General features: G+C 45.7%; 1 protein-coding gene across 3 annotated transcripts in view; it reads left to right on the top strand.

Moving 5' to 3' along the window:
* The window catches only part of LOC122545194 (uncharacterized), a 785,061-nt gene extending 780,274 nt beyond the window's left edge, over positions 1-4,787 (top strand). For all 3 annotated transcript variants that reach the window (XR_015751660.1, XR_015751659.1, XR_015751661.1), the window contains exons 2-3: positions 259-363; positions 3,924-4,787. The gene's annotated coding sequence lies outside the window, so the exon portion shown is untranslated. The remainder of the gene's footprint in view (positions 1-258; positions 364-3,923) is intronic.
* The last annotated feature ends 7,429 nt before the right edge of the window (positions 4,788-12,216 follow it).

Genomic DNA, 12,216 nt, shown 5'->3' with positions numbered 1-12,216 from the left:
AAAGTGTCCAAATGCCACAATTTCAACCCCCCCCCCCCCCAGTCACTTGACATAACCGTGCAGGGTCCTCGCTATTTTTGATGCTCATGTTACCTAGAACCCTCATGATTATATCAATCTCAATGAGGTCACCCCTCAACCTCCTGTGCTCCAGTGAAGAGAGTCTCAGCCTCTCCTTATAACTCAAACCCTCCAGTCCTGGCAACATCCTGGTAAATCTTTACTGAACCCTCTGTAATAGTATTCTTCCTATTACAGGGCCACCAGAAGCGTTCTCAGTACTCTACAAGTGGCTTCACCAACATCCTGTATAACTTCTAAATGATGTCCCAACTCCTTTATTCAATGGTGTGAACAAATAAGGTAAGTGGGCTGAATGCCTTGTGAAGCACCCTTCCAACCAGTGATGCAACTTTCAATGAAGTATGTACCTGAACCCCTCCCTCTCTTCTCCCCCCCCCCCCCCCCCCCATATCCCTCTGTACAAGTCCTGCCCTTATTTTAGGAAAATGCAACCCCTCACTTTTATCTATACCTCTCTCATACGTACGCTCTCTCTCAGATGTACACACACCCTCTCACAGGCTTCTCCTCCATCACACTCCATTTACAAAGCATGTGCACACACACACGCGCGCACACACATATAACGATGGGGTGCATTTGCAGAATAATATTTACAGATATATTCAATTTTGCACAAAAAGCGCACAACATGCAGGTAGTCAGTCCATATAATATTTTATAAATTCCTAGTTTCGAAATAGAACCAGTCTGATTTAAGATTGGGATACTGACTCACCGTTCATGCATTGTCTGGGCTGAGCTGTCACCTGTTTTTAAAAAAAACCTTAAGTGATCTTGAGAATACGACTTAATAATAGTTCTGCGATCTACACATTAATGAAATAAAACCTGCAACCCATTCTAAAAGATGAAAGACTTAACAGCAATCTATATTTGTCAATATATCATATCAGTTGCATGACACAGATCTTTTGCTCTTAACTCTGTGTCTTATGATCCTGCTCCACAGCTACCCGATGAAGGAGCAGCACTCCGAAAGCTAGTGCTTCCAAAGAAACCTGTTGGACTATAACCCGGTGTTGTGATTTTTAAACCTTGTCCCACCTAGTCTAACAGCAGTATTTCCACCTCCTTTCTAATGAACACAACCCATACTTCCCAGTGCTGCCAGTAAACTGCCGATGAAACGATGCAGTGCCTGCACTCCCGAAAAATTTAAACTTCTAACGAAACCAGCTACTCAGTCACTGCTCCATCTGATACACAACATTGGAAACTTAGTACAGGAGGCTGCAAGAAATGAGCAGCTTTAAAACAAAAACCACTTGGAGCTCTAAGCTTTCAATGAGAGTCTGAGTCCGGCAGAACGTTCTGGTAACCTTTATTGTGTCCCAACATTGTTACAGCTTCAGATGCCCCCAGCAAAGATCACTTTTATCTAAGTCACAATGTTTAAACCCAAATGGAGCATATAAGTGCAAAGTTACTTTCAACCATTTAATAAAACACTGCAAATTTTATTTCATATGAAAATACATTCATTTTATAATTTGGATAAGATCTTTACAAAGGAAATATACTAAACAAAATAGCTTTCCTGGGTATCAATATTGACGACAGTTATGCAGCTATTATTAATTGAAATAATTTTAGAATAAATGAGCTGCTTCATTATTATATATTGAGATATTGCATATCTTGGCTCTCACCCAAGTATTCTCCGAAGAAAAAAATGCATCTGGATGGGGACATGAATAGGAAGAATTCAGAGGGATATGGGCCAAATGCTGGCAAATGGGTCACTAGATTAATTTAGCATATCTGGTTGGCCTGGACTGAAGGGTTTGTTTCTGTGTGCTCATTACAGACGCCCCTCTTCTGGGATCCCCATACCAGCTGTTATTTTCATGAAATAATCTGACAATTGTTGACTTCCATCAACCTATTCCATCCAGAGAAATTTCCTCTCCCTGCAAAGTGTGGTTCACGTTGGCAGTCCTCAGGAACACACTCTATAATGCGCAATGTTCTCAATACCTGTTTAACGTTCAGTGGGGAAACTATTTTCAGTCCAACAGGAAAACAGAATTCCTCCGAAATGTTTTTGGCAAATGCACTGCTCCCACGAGAGCTCATGGGCCCACAGTTCAAAGCTTTCAACAGCTTTTTTTTCTCATTTCCCCGCCTTCCCAGGATGCAGAATTTCTCCACCAGAAATTGTTTGCCCTGAAAAAAATCCAGCAGGAACATGATTATGGAGCTATCAGTAAAAATGCTTCATTTGGCTCACCAAGGTTGGAAATGGAAGAACATTTCTGTTCAAAGTTACTGTTCGTTTGCCCTTTCAAAATTCCTTGAATTTAAGGTGTTCCATTGTAGCATTTATTTATGATCCATTAAAAGCAGTATCCAGTCTCATCTGAGTGAGGAACCGACTCAACAAGCGAAATAACTTTTCTGTCTGCTCTTTAGATGTGACAAACTCTCCCTCTCTGTTGATGCAACAGGATTACCAGAGCTGGAAGTACCACTCTCGGAATATAATTGCTGATTGACAGTTTACTTGAACTGTTTAACATAAGGATTTAAAAGCTGCTAGCCCGATCTCGCACAAAGCACTAAAACAAACTGTTCACCCGTGCCTGTGCAGAGGAGAAATTTCACTTGGAATAGATCACAAAATAAGAACTCTTACCAGACCCACAACTCATGTGTTTCCCACGGACAAAGTTAAACATCACACAACACCAGGTTATAATCCAGCAGGTTTGTTTGGAAGCACTAGCTTTCGGAGCGCCGCTCCTTCATCAGGTAATTGTGGAGAATGAGATCATGATCATAATTTATATCCAAAGGAGTCTAGGGTCATGGAAATATGACACATCAAACAATTTTAGATTAAATCCTTCATCTTTTAGAATAGGTTTCTGCTCTTTGGTTTGTTAATCCCAGAACTACTTTTTTGTTACCTTCTCCAGAATGTCATTCAAATGCAGAGCTTTTCTAACAATAAATGTGAATTCTGTCTGCGCCCGAATTTTGTCAGACTAACATTTTTCTTAGAGAAAAACTTGACATTTAAATTACATTTTTGAGAAGGTAATTTATAGATTAGGGTGTAGAGGTCAGGGTGGATAGGCTGTGCTAAATTACCCATAGTGACCAGGGATGTGAAACTGAGGGTGGATTGGCCATGGGAAATATGGAGTAAGGGGGTGGGTATGTGTGGGATGCTGTTCAGAGGGCCAGTGTGGAATAGATGGGCTGAATGGCCTGTTTCCACATTGTTGGGATTCTATGACTCCCACCACAAAGGAGCGTTTTATCTGCATCTATCCTGTCAAGCCCCTTTCAGAATTCTACTGGTTTCAATAAGATCACTTCTGGTTCAGAGAGGTAGACAGCACAGAAATAGACCCTTTGGTCCAACTCATCCATGGCGACCAGGGTTCCCAAACTAAACTAGCCTCACTTACCTGCGTTTGGCCCAAATCCCTCTAAACCTTTCTATTCATGTACCCATCCAAATGTCGTTTAGACTTTGTAAACGTACCTGCATTGACCACATCGTCAACAAGTTCATTCCACGTGTAAACCGCCCTCTGTCAAAACGTTGCCTCTCGGGTTCCTTTTAAATCTCTCTCCTCTCACTTTAAAGAAGTATGCCCCCTAGTCTTGAGCTCCCCAACGCTCAGGAAGAGCCTTTGCTATTCACCTTACCTCCACTCCTCATGATTTTATCAATCTCAATAATGTCACCGCCCCCCCCCCCCCCAACCTCCTGTGCTCCAGTGAAAAAGGTCCTAGCCTCTCATTATAACTCAAACCCTCCAGTCCTGGCAACATCCTGATAAATCTTTACCGAACCCTCTCTAATAGTATTCTTCCTATTACAGGGACACGAGAACCATACTCAGTACTCTGAAAGTGGCCTCACCAACATCCTGTACAACCTCAACATGATGTCCCAACTCCTTAACTCAATGTGGTGAACAATGAAGGCAAGTATGCCAAATGCCTTCTTAACCACCCTGTCTCGCAGTGAAGCAACTTTGAAAGAACTGTGTACCTGAACCCCACCATGTCTCTCTCTTACAGCATGACACAGGGCCCTACCATTAACTGTACAAGTCCTGACTGTCCTTGCTTTAGCAAAATGCAAGCCCTTGCTTTTATTCATACCTCACTCATACACACGTGCTCTCTCAGACACGCATACATACACTCCCAACACACTCACAGGCATATACTCCATCACACTCTTATGTGCACTCATGCATAAACTCACATATCACTTTTTGGGCAAATTTGTATTGGCAGAATTATGTTTGCAGATACATTCAATTTTGCTCAAAAAGTGCACAGTCTGCAGGCAGTCAATCCATGTAATATTTTATAAATTCCTACTTTGGAAATAGAACCAGTCTGATTCAAAATTGGGACATTGACAGACTCGAACCTCACACCTTTATCGGGGCTGTCTGGGCTGAGTTGTCACTTTTTTAAAAAGAAAACTGAAGTCATCTTGAGAATGTGAATCAAAAGATGTTCTGGGATTTACATATTAATGAACTGAAACCTGCAACGCATTCTAAAAGGTGAAAGACTTAACAGGATATATTGAACAAACCAAGATTGCTATCAGTTGCATGACACTGTGATCTTTTGGTATAAAATCTGTGTCTTATGATCCTGCTCTACAGCTACCCGATGAAGCAGCAGTGCTCCAAAAGCTCACATTTCCAAATAAACCTGTTGGACTATAACCTGGTGTTGTGATTTTTAACTTCATCCAGGCGAGTCCACCACCGGCTCTTCCACATCATTTCTAGTGAGCACAGCCCACACCTCCCAATGCTGCCAGTAAACTTTACAACGCCGATGAAATGACACACTATGCACTCCTGAAAAATTCCCAATTTCTAACTAAACTGGCTGCTCATTCACTGATCCATCTGATACGCCACATTGGAAGCTTAGTGCAGGAAGCTGAAAAAAATGAGCAGCTTTAAAACAAAAACCTTGGAGCTCAAAGCTTTCAATGAGAGTCTGAGCCGGGGGTAAATTCAGGTAACTTTTATTGAGATCCAACTTTGTTACAGCTTCAAACCCCCTCAGCAAAAAGGCAGAGAAAAAGTAGCTGCTTTTTAAACAGTTCAAGGTCAAAACGCACACGCTACCCCACCACCCCCCTATCTCACTTCTTTACTATTGGTGACCACCAAGTTGTCCCTTTGTAATTGGATCCTTGGTACAGCCTTAACCTGGAGGAAGTGTTGTCTCACTCGGCAATTTCAACCCATACCCTGTATCGCACCATCTGCTGCAGTGGGATTCAAACCCGGGAGCCCCTGGAACTGGGTTGGTAGTCCAGTCGATACTGGCACTCAACCATCGTGCCTTCAATCCCTCTGCGATGGTACATGAACTCCCTGGTGCCTCTGGAGGTTGGTAGAGCTGGTGAAGCCCTTCCCGCACAGGGGGCAGCTGAAGGGCCTCTCTCCTGTATGGACCCGCTGGAGGGTCAGCAGGTTGGAGGCCTGGGTAAATCTCTTCCCGCACCCGGGGCAACTGAAGGGCCTCTCCACCGTGTGGACCCGCTGGTGCCTCAACAGGGTGGAGGAATCGCTGAAGGCCCTCCTGCACACTCGGGGCAGCTGAAGGGCCTCTCCCCAGTGTGGATCCGCTGGTGGGTTAGCAGGGTGGAGGAAGTGCTGAAGCCCTTCCCGCAGACGGGACAGGGGAACGGGCTCTCCCTGGTGTGGCTGCGCGATGAGTCTCCAGACAGACGGGACACAGAAGCTTTTCCTGCAGTCGCCACACTTCCATCGTTTCTCCACAGGGCTGGATTCCTCTGGTTTCTCCATGGCCGAAGCTTCAGTTACACACAAATGCGTGTGGAGCCCCTCCCCACCGTGAATTCCTCTTCCCAGGCCGTATAACTGTTTCAGGCTCAACACTCAGAGCGCTGCAACAGTAGGGTCTCTCATTCAGTCCCACTGATGCTGAAAACGTACTCAAACAGGAAACAAAACGCTTTGCTCCTTCTCACAGAATCATAGTTGAAAATCATTGCGGTCCCGATGGATTGAGTGACTGTCAGACATTGACGTCAAAGTGAGGGCTGCAGACGCTGGAGAGTCAGTGTCGAAAAGTGTGCCGCTGGAAAAGCACAACAGGTCAGGCAGCATCTGAGGAGCAGGAGAGTCAATGTTTCGGGCATCAGCCCTTCATCTGTTGATTTTGAAGCTTCAGTCTTCAGATCTTCAAATATACTGTTAAAAACAGATTACAAAAGTCATCACTATCAGTGCAGGGTAGAAATTCAGAACAAGCAATTCTATTTTGTGTGGAATATTCTTTTCTTTTGTTGTTCTACAAAATTGAAAGCACTCCCACACCCTCTTCCCCCTCTGTTCTCACTCTGCTCTATCTAATTCTCCTGAAGGTGCTGATTCAGGATCTTACAGGGGCAGAAAAGCAAAAGCGTCAAGACTGACATCTCTCTGAATTTTGGATACCTCCACCTGAAAGTTAATATCTTTAACAACACTGGGATCCTGCTGAGAGTGAGCAGGTCTGATTTAGGGAAGCAAAAAAAAAGTGTCAATTCAGGGTGAACCTGCAACGCAGCTTCTTGAGGAAGGACCAGACACAAAATGGTTAACGACCCTGGGAAGGTGGGAGCAAAATGAGACATCAAGGCATTAACACCGACACACTTCAGTCAAACTCTTCTGCTCCCAGTCAGGGCAAAACATGCTCTGAAAGTCCAGCCTTCACAACCACACTTCTGCTTCCACTGAAGACAATTAGAGTCACACAGCACGGAAACTGACCCTTTGGCCCAACCTGCCCAGATATCCTAAATTAATCTAGTTACGTTTGCCATCACTTGGCCTCTATATGGGCCGGGTGCTGGCAGCTGGGACTAAATTGGGTTGGCTATCTTGTCAGCAAGGACGGGTTGGACCGAAGGGTCTGTTTCTGTGCTGTACATCTCTATGACTCCAGTCGCATTTGCCATCACTTGGCCCTGACCCAACTGAACCCTTCATATTCAGATGCCCATCCAGGGGCCTTTTAACTTGTCATCGTATCAGCACCCACCACTTTCTCTGGCAGCTCACGCCATCACTCAAGCGACTCCATGTTGAAAGCGTCTGATCTGGTGCACCAAATGACACCAGGATAATCTCAGATCATTCCAGATCGCATCGATACTCAGTCAGTGGCTTTCCCGATCAGGATGTTGTACGTGATCAAACAGGTCCATGGGTAGACGATCCCCCACCTCTTAGTTCAAGTATCTCTACGAGACCTCCCTTGCTGCAGGTCCCTTGGAAACACTTCAACTGGACTTCATTGAGTTGGAGAAATGAGTTGAGTTGCTATAAATGTGTTTTGCTTATTGTTGATGTCTTTTGTAAGTGGATTGAAACCTTCCCTCCTCTTCATGCTACTGCTGAGACTGTGGTGAAGATTTTGTTTAAGGAAATAATTCCCCGCTTCAGTATACCTGCGTGCATTAGCTCGGTCAATGGACCAACTTTGTAGGTAATATTAACGGAGAACTCTGTTCCCAGCTTTGTATTTGTCAGCAACTGCATGGAGCTTATCCTCAGGCGGCCGGCCTTGTTGAATGTTTTAACCAGACTCAAGACTAAACTTGCCAAATTAATGGCCAAGTCTGGCCTCTCCTGGTTATGCTAATCCCTGTGGCCTTATTCCAGATGCGATCCATATCTGCGGGCAAGACATGACTGTCTCCAGCGACAGTCTCTCTGGTCACCGCCTCCGTACCCTTGGAACGATTCGGCACCCTTCTCAGTCCACGTCCACCACATGACCGAAGCAATGATTGGTTATGTTCTTGCTCTAACTAATGTTATGCGTGCCTTTCACTCCCAGGAGCGTGCGGCCTACAGCGATGTTCCCTCCCTTTCAGCCTTGTCACGGGTAGAACCTGGTTCGTTGGTGCTCGTCAAGAACTGGACTGGCAAAGGTCTCCAACCTCGTTGATGGCCCCTTCCATGTTTTACTTCCCACCCCTACGGCGGTCCCAGTCGCTGGGCGCTCAGCTTGGGTCCAACTGCACCGTTGTAAATTGATTGACCGCACCAATCAAAAGGGGGGAAGAGGAGGACAGAATCCTGGATCTCAACAAAAGGAGTGGACCCTGTCCAGTTGGGTTTTGAATTTTGCTGTTGTTCTAATGTTAATCTTATTACAGATACTTGAACTAAGAGGAGGGACATTTGGGGATCGCTTATCTCCTCACCTTTCTGATCACGTACAACATCCTGATGGGGAAAGCCACTAACTATGGATGCGACCAGGAATGATCAGAGATTATCCACCACCCATGCTGAGGAGATGTCGTCCAGTGCACCGGACCAGACGCCCTTGACAAGTGGAACGTGTTGAAGATTGATTATTGCAATGGACTCTTACATCAGAAAGACCAGATGGTCCATCTGGACAGTAGAAATCAGTGACAGTTATCATGTCGTTACCATGTTTTTTTAATTTTACCTGCAGACGCAAGCCTCATGAAGATAAAAATGATCAACCCTGTTATTATGGTAAATATGCCCAGGAACATTATCCCTTTTTGTAGGACGGGCCGACTCGAGAAAAGGGAATCCTGATAGGGGAAACTCCTCAATCCACAAACAACTTATTTATACAGGCCCATAGAACGCTCTTCACCCCAGAGGCAGTAGTATGTTACTCCTCTCTATCGGGAGATGACTTACTTGCCCCGTCTCCAGTCCCCGATTCCATTCTATTCATCAGACTCCCTACTGCCGACCCCGTGAAGAGAAATATCACTTTCCAATACCTCGGGTCTGTGTATACAAACAGCTGGTCTAACACTGGCTGGGGTACAGCAGGCCTTATGCGGCACATGGACCTGGAACGGAACCCTTCCCTTGCACATTTATCGGCCTTTTCTCTTTTCAGAATCTGATACTGTCACCAAGACCATGTACAATAGAGCTAAGGGAGAGCCCATTGTGAACAGCATTCTGAAGACCATTGTCTCCCATACAGTGCGAGTGCTCGAATCCCTTGGCCCATTTTTACAACGCTCAAGCGACTCCTCTGTGCCACCGTGGGTGGCACAGTGGTAGCACTGCTGCCTCACAGCGCCAGAGACCCGGGTTCAATTCCCGCCTCAGGCGACTGACTGTGTGGAGTTTGCACATTCTCCCCGTGTCTGCGTGGGTTTCCTCCGGGTGCTCCGGTTTCCTTCCACGGTCCAAAGAAGTGCAGGTCAGGTGAATTGCCCATGGTAAATTGCCCGTAGTGTTTGGTAAGGGGTAGATGTGTAGGGGTATGGGTGGGTTGCGCTTCGGCAAGGTGGTGTGGACTGAAAGGGGAAACTCCTAAATCCACAAACAATGTATTTATACAGGCCCACAGAACGCTATTCACCCCAGAGGCAGTAGTATGTTACTCCTCTCTATCGGGAGATGACTTACTTGCCTGTCCCCAGTCTCCAATTCCAATCTATTCATCACTGTTTCCACACTGTAAGTAATCTAATCTAAAACGTCGACCCTTTACTCCTGTAGATCTGACCAGACCCCCTGCTGTAACCTTTCAGTAACCTACTTTGACAAACTCTCCCTAATATACACCAAACCAGACTATTATTTCTTAAGGTAAAGGTGAAGCTACCAATTTCCTTGTCCTGGATGGCAAAGATGTCCCTCATAAGGTCACCATCGGAGCCCTTGTTCCCACAACAGTACCTTGTCCTGGCCAGTGGACAAGTCGATGGAACCTCCATCTGAGGAGGATGCAGCGGTCGGTGTCAGCCAACCTTGCTCCAACTGGAAGGATCCCAAGGGACTGGGTGACAATACAGGACACGCAATAGGCTGGGGAATCCAGAGTACCCTGAGGTTGGAAGGATCGGCAGGAGTGACAAGTTAAAAGAACCGCAATTCCCTCTTTTGCGGCCTGACCATTTTTGGAAATAAGACTAAAGAGGCTCTGGAACAGAGTTAACAGGGATTATCAGACCTGTGCCTTTACTCTGTGCAGAATCAGCATGCCTTAGACTATATACTCGCCCGGGAGGGTGAGGTCTGCACCATTGTCCAAGATAAATGCACTATGAGCATTCCCGATCTCACTGGCAATATTCCTCAGATACAAGAAGAGATCCAGGCATTCCTTGACAGAATGACTGAAGGGACCAGTTGGGGAAACTGCAGATTGGGCTCATGGTACAATTGGCTTATCAATTTAGCTATGTTTGTTTGTCGGTATTGGTATTGTTGGGTATTTAATTGCTAGGCTTATGAGGTCCCTTTGTGATATAGATTTGCCCCAGAAGATGCTCCTTTTGCGATCCGATGGCTCACCCACACGTGTCGATGACGATGATAAATATGACCAGATGAGCTGCGAAGTTGGTGGTGTTGCTCTGCAGGATGTTGATGGCTGGACCACCTTGAAGGGCATTCGTTTGGATTAGCCTTCTCTTTCAGTGATCGCGGTGCAATCAAAGGGAGGAATGAGGGTGTGGGCATCTGGGTGAGATAGTATATAGTCTTAAAACTTGCCTTTAAACATTCAGACTAAAATGTAATGCTGAATTGTTGAATACATTTACTGCACTAGAAAATAAACAGGCAGGAAGGCTCAGAAAGAGGAGAGAACTTAAAGATAGGGACACCTAGGCTCACCAAGTGATAACAGGATGCTGTGAGGCAATTAAGAACGTTTGCCTCAGCATCAGTGAATCTGTGTGAACAGGACACCAAGTGATAACATTCACAGCCGTTCCCTTGTGAGACCATTTTAGTGCTGAGGCTGTTGAATCCCGTAGAAAATTAACTCTTAGTGCTGATCTGCTATGGATTGAAATGAATTGCATTTTGGGACTTTATGATGATATTGAGTAGCCATTACTGGTTATTAAATACAAACTCTGTAAAAGGAAATATTGATAAAGCTTTACCTTACTTGCTGCAGCCGAAGCTCCAGCGGAGGAAACAGGCCGCGGGCACACTTCCGGCTTCTGGATGGCCACGCCCCCTGGCCCTGGTCCCGCCCCCTCCTCCGCCAAGGCGACGCGTAAGACCCACCCCTTCAGAACGCAGACCGTAAACCCCGCCCACCCAGGTGTATTTGGATGCACTGGCTTCTGGAGCGCTGCTTCTTCTGCCGGTAGGTGTGCTGCAGGATCATAAGACACAGAATTAATACCAAAACATCATAGTGTCATGCAACCGATGCAATATTTGGAACAAACCTGGACCGCTGCTTTGCTTTTAGAATGGGTTGCAGGTTTCAGTTCCTCAATATATAAATTCCAGAACTTTAGATCAGATTCCCCACAGTGTGGAAACAGGCCCTTCGGGCCAACAAGTCCACACCGACCCGCCGAAGAGCAAAACACCCAGCCCCATTCCCCGTCACCAAACACTACGGAGCAATTTAGCTTGGCCAATTCACCCTAACCCGCACGTCTTTGGACTGTGGGAGGAAACCCACACAGACGCGGCCCCGGGGAGGGAATTGAACCGGGGGCTCTGGTGCTGTGAGGCAGCAGTGCTAACCACAAAAAAATGAGGAATAGGGATGCAAGGCAGGATTTCAGGGAGCTAGGGTGGAAACTGAGGGCAAGAACAAACAGAGTGGTTATCTCTGGTTTGTTGCCTCCTTTCCCAGGTATCTGACCCTTGTCTTTTGTGTCCTCCCGTACCCTTCCTGTTAGCCCTTGACCCCAGTCTCCTTTTTGTTATTTCTTCTACTGCCTCCACCATCATTTTGGCTTTCTGTTTCTGCTTCTCGTCTTCCCTTTTCACATACACTTTCTGTGCCTCACGTAACACCTCTTCCATCTGTCTTTCACTCCATCCATCTAATTTCTGTAATTTCTTTTGTATGTCTGGCCATGATTTCATTACAAACTGGACCTTTAAGAGTCCCTGTGCTATCTGATTATCGGGATCCATTCCCAAACACTTCCTTGTGGCCTCCTTGAGCCTTTTAAGAAATGCAGAAGTGGTTCCATCCTTCTCTTGTCGTACTTCAAAGTCCTTAACAAAGTTTTATGATCTTGGTGCCGACTCTTTAATTCCTAATATTCCCATTTCTCATAGATCTCGCATTGACTCCCTATCTTCTCTGTCATTATTTTCCAAATGAGGGTCAACATTTGGGAAT

The sequence above is a fragment of the Chiloscyllium plagiosum genome, unplaced genomic scaffold (assembly GCF_037043375.1).
Source record: "Chiloscyllium plagiosum isolate Xiang-an unplaced genomic scaffold, Cpla_swu_hap1 HiC_scaffold_27, whole genome shotgun sequence".
Classification (NCBI taxonomy): domain Eukaryota; kingdom Metazoa; phylum Chordata; class Chondrichthyes; order Orectolobiformes; family Hemiscylliidae; genus Chiloscyllium; species Chiloscyllium plagiosum.
This window is presented reverse-complemented; position numbering and strand designations above follow the sequence as displayed.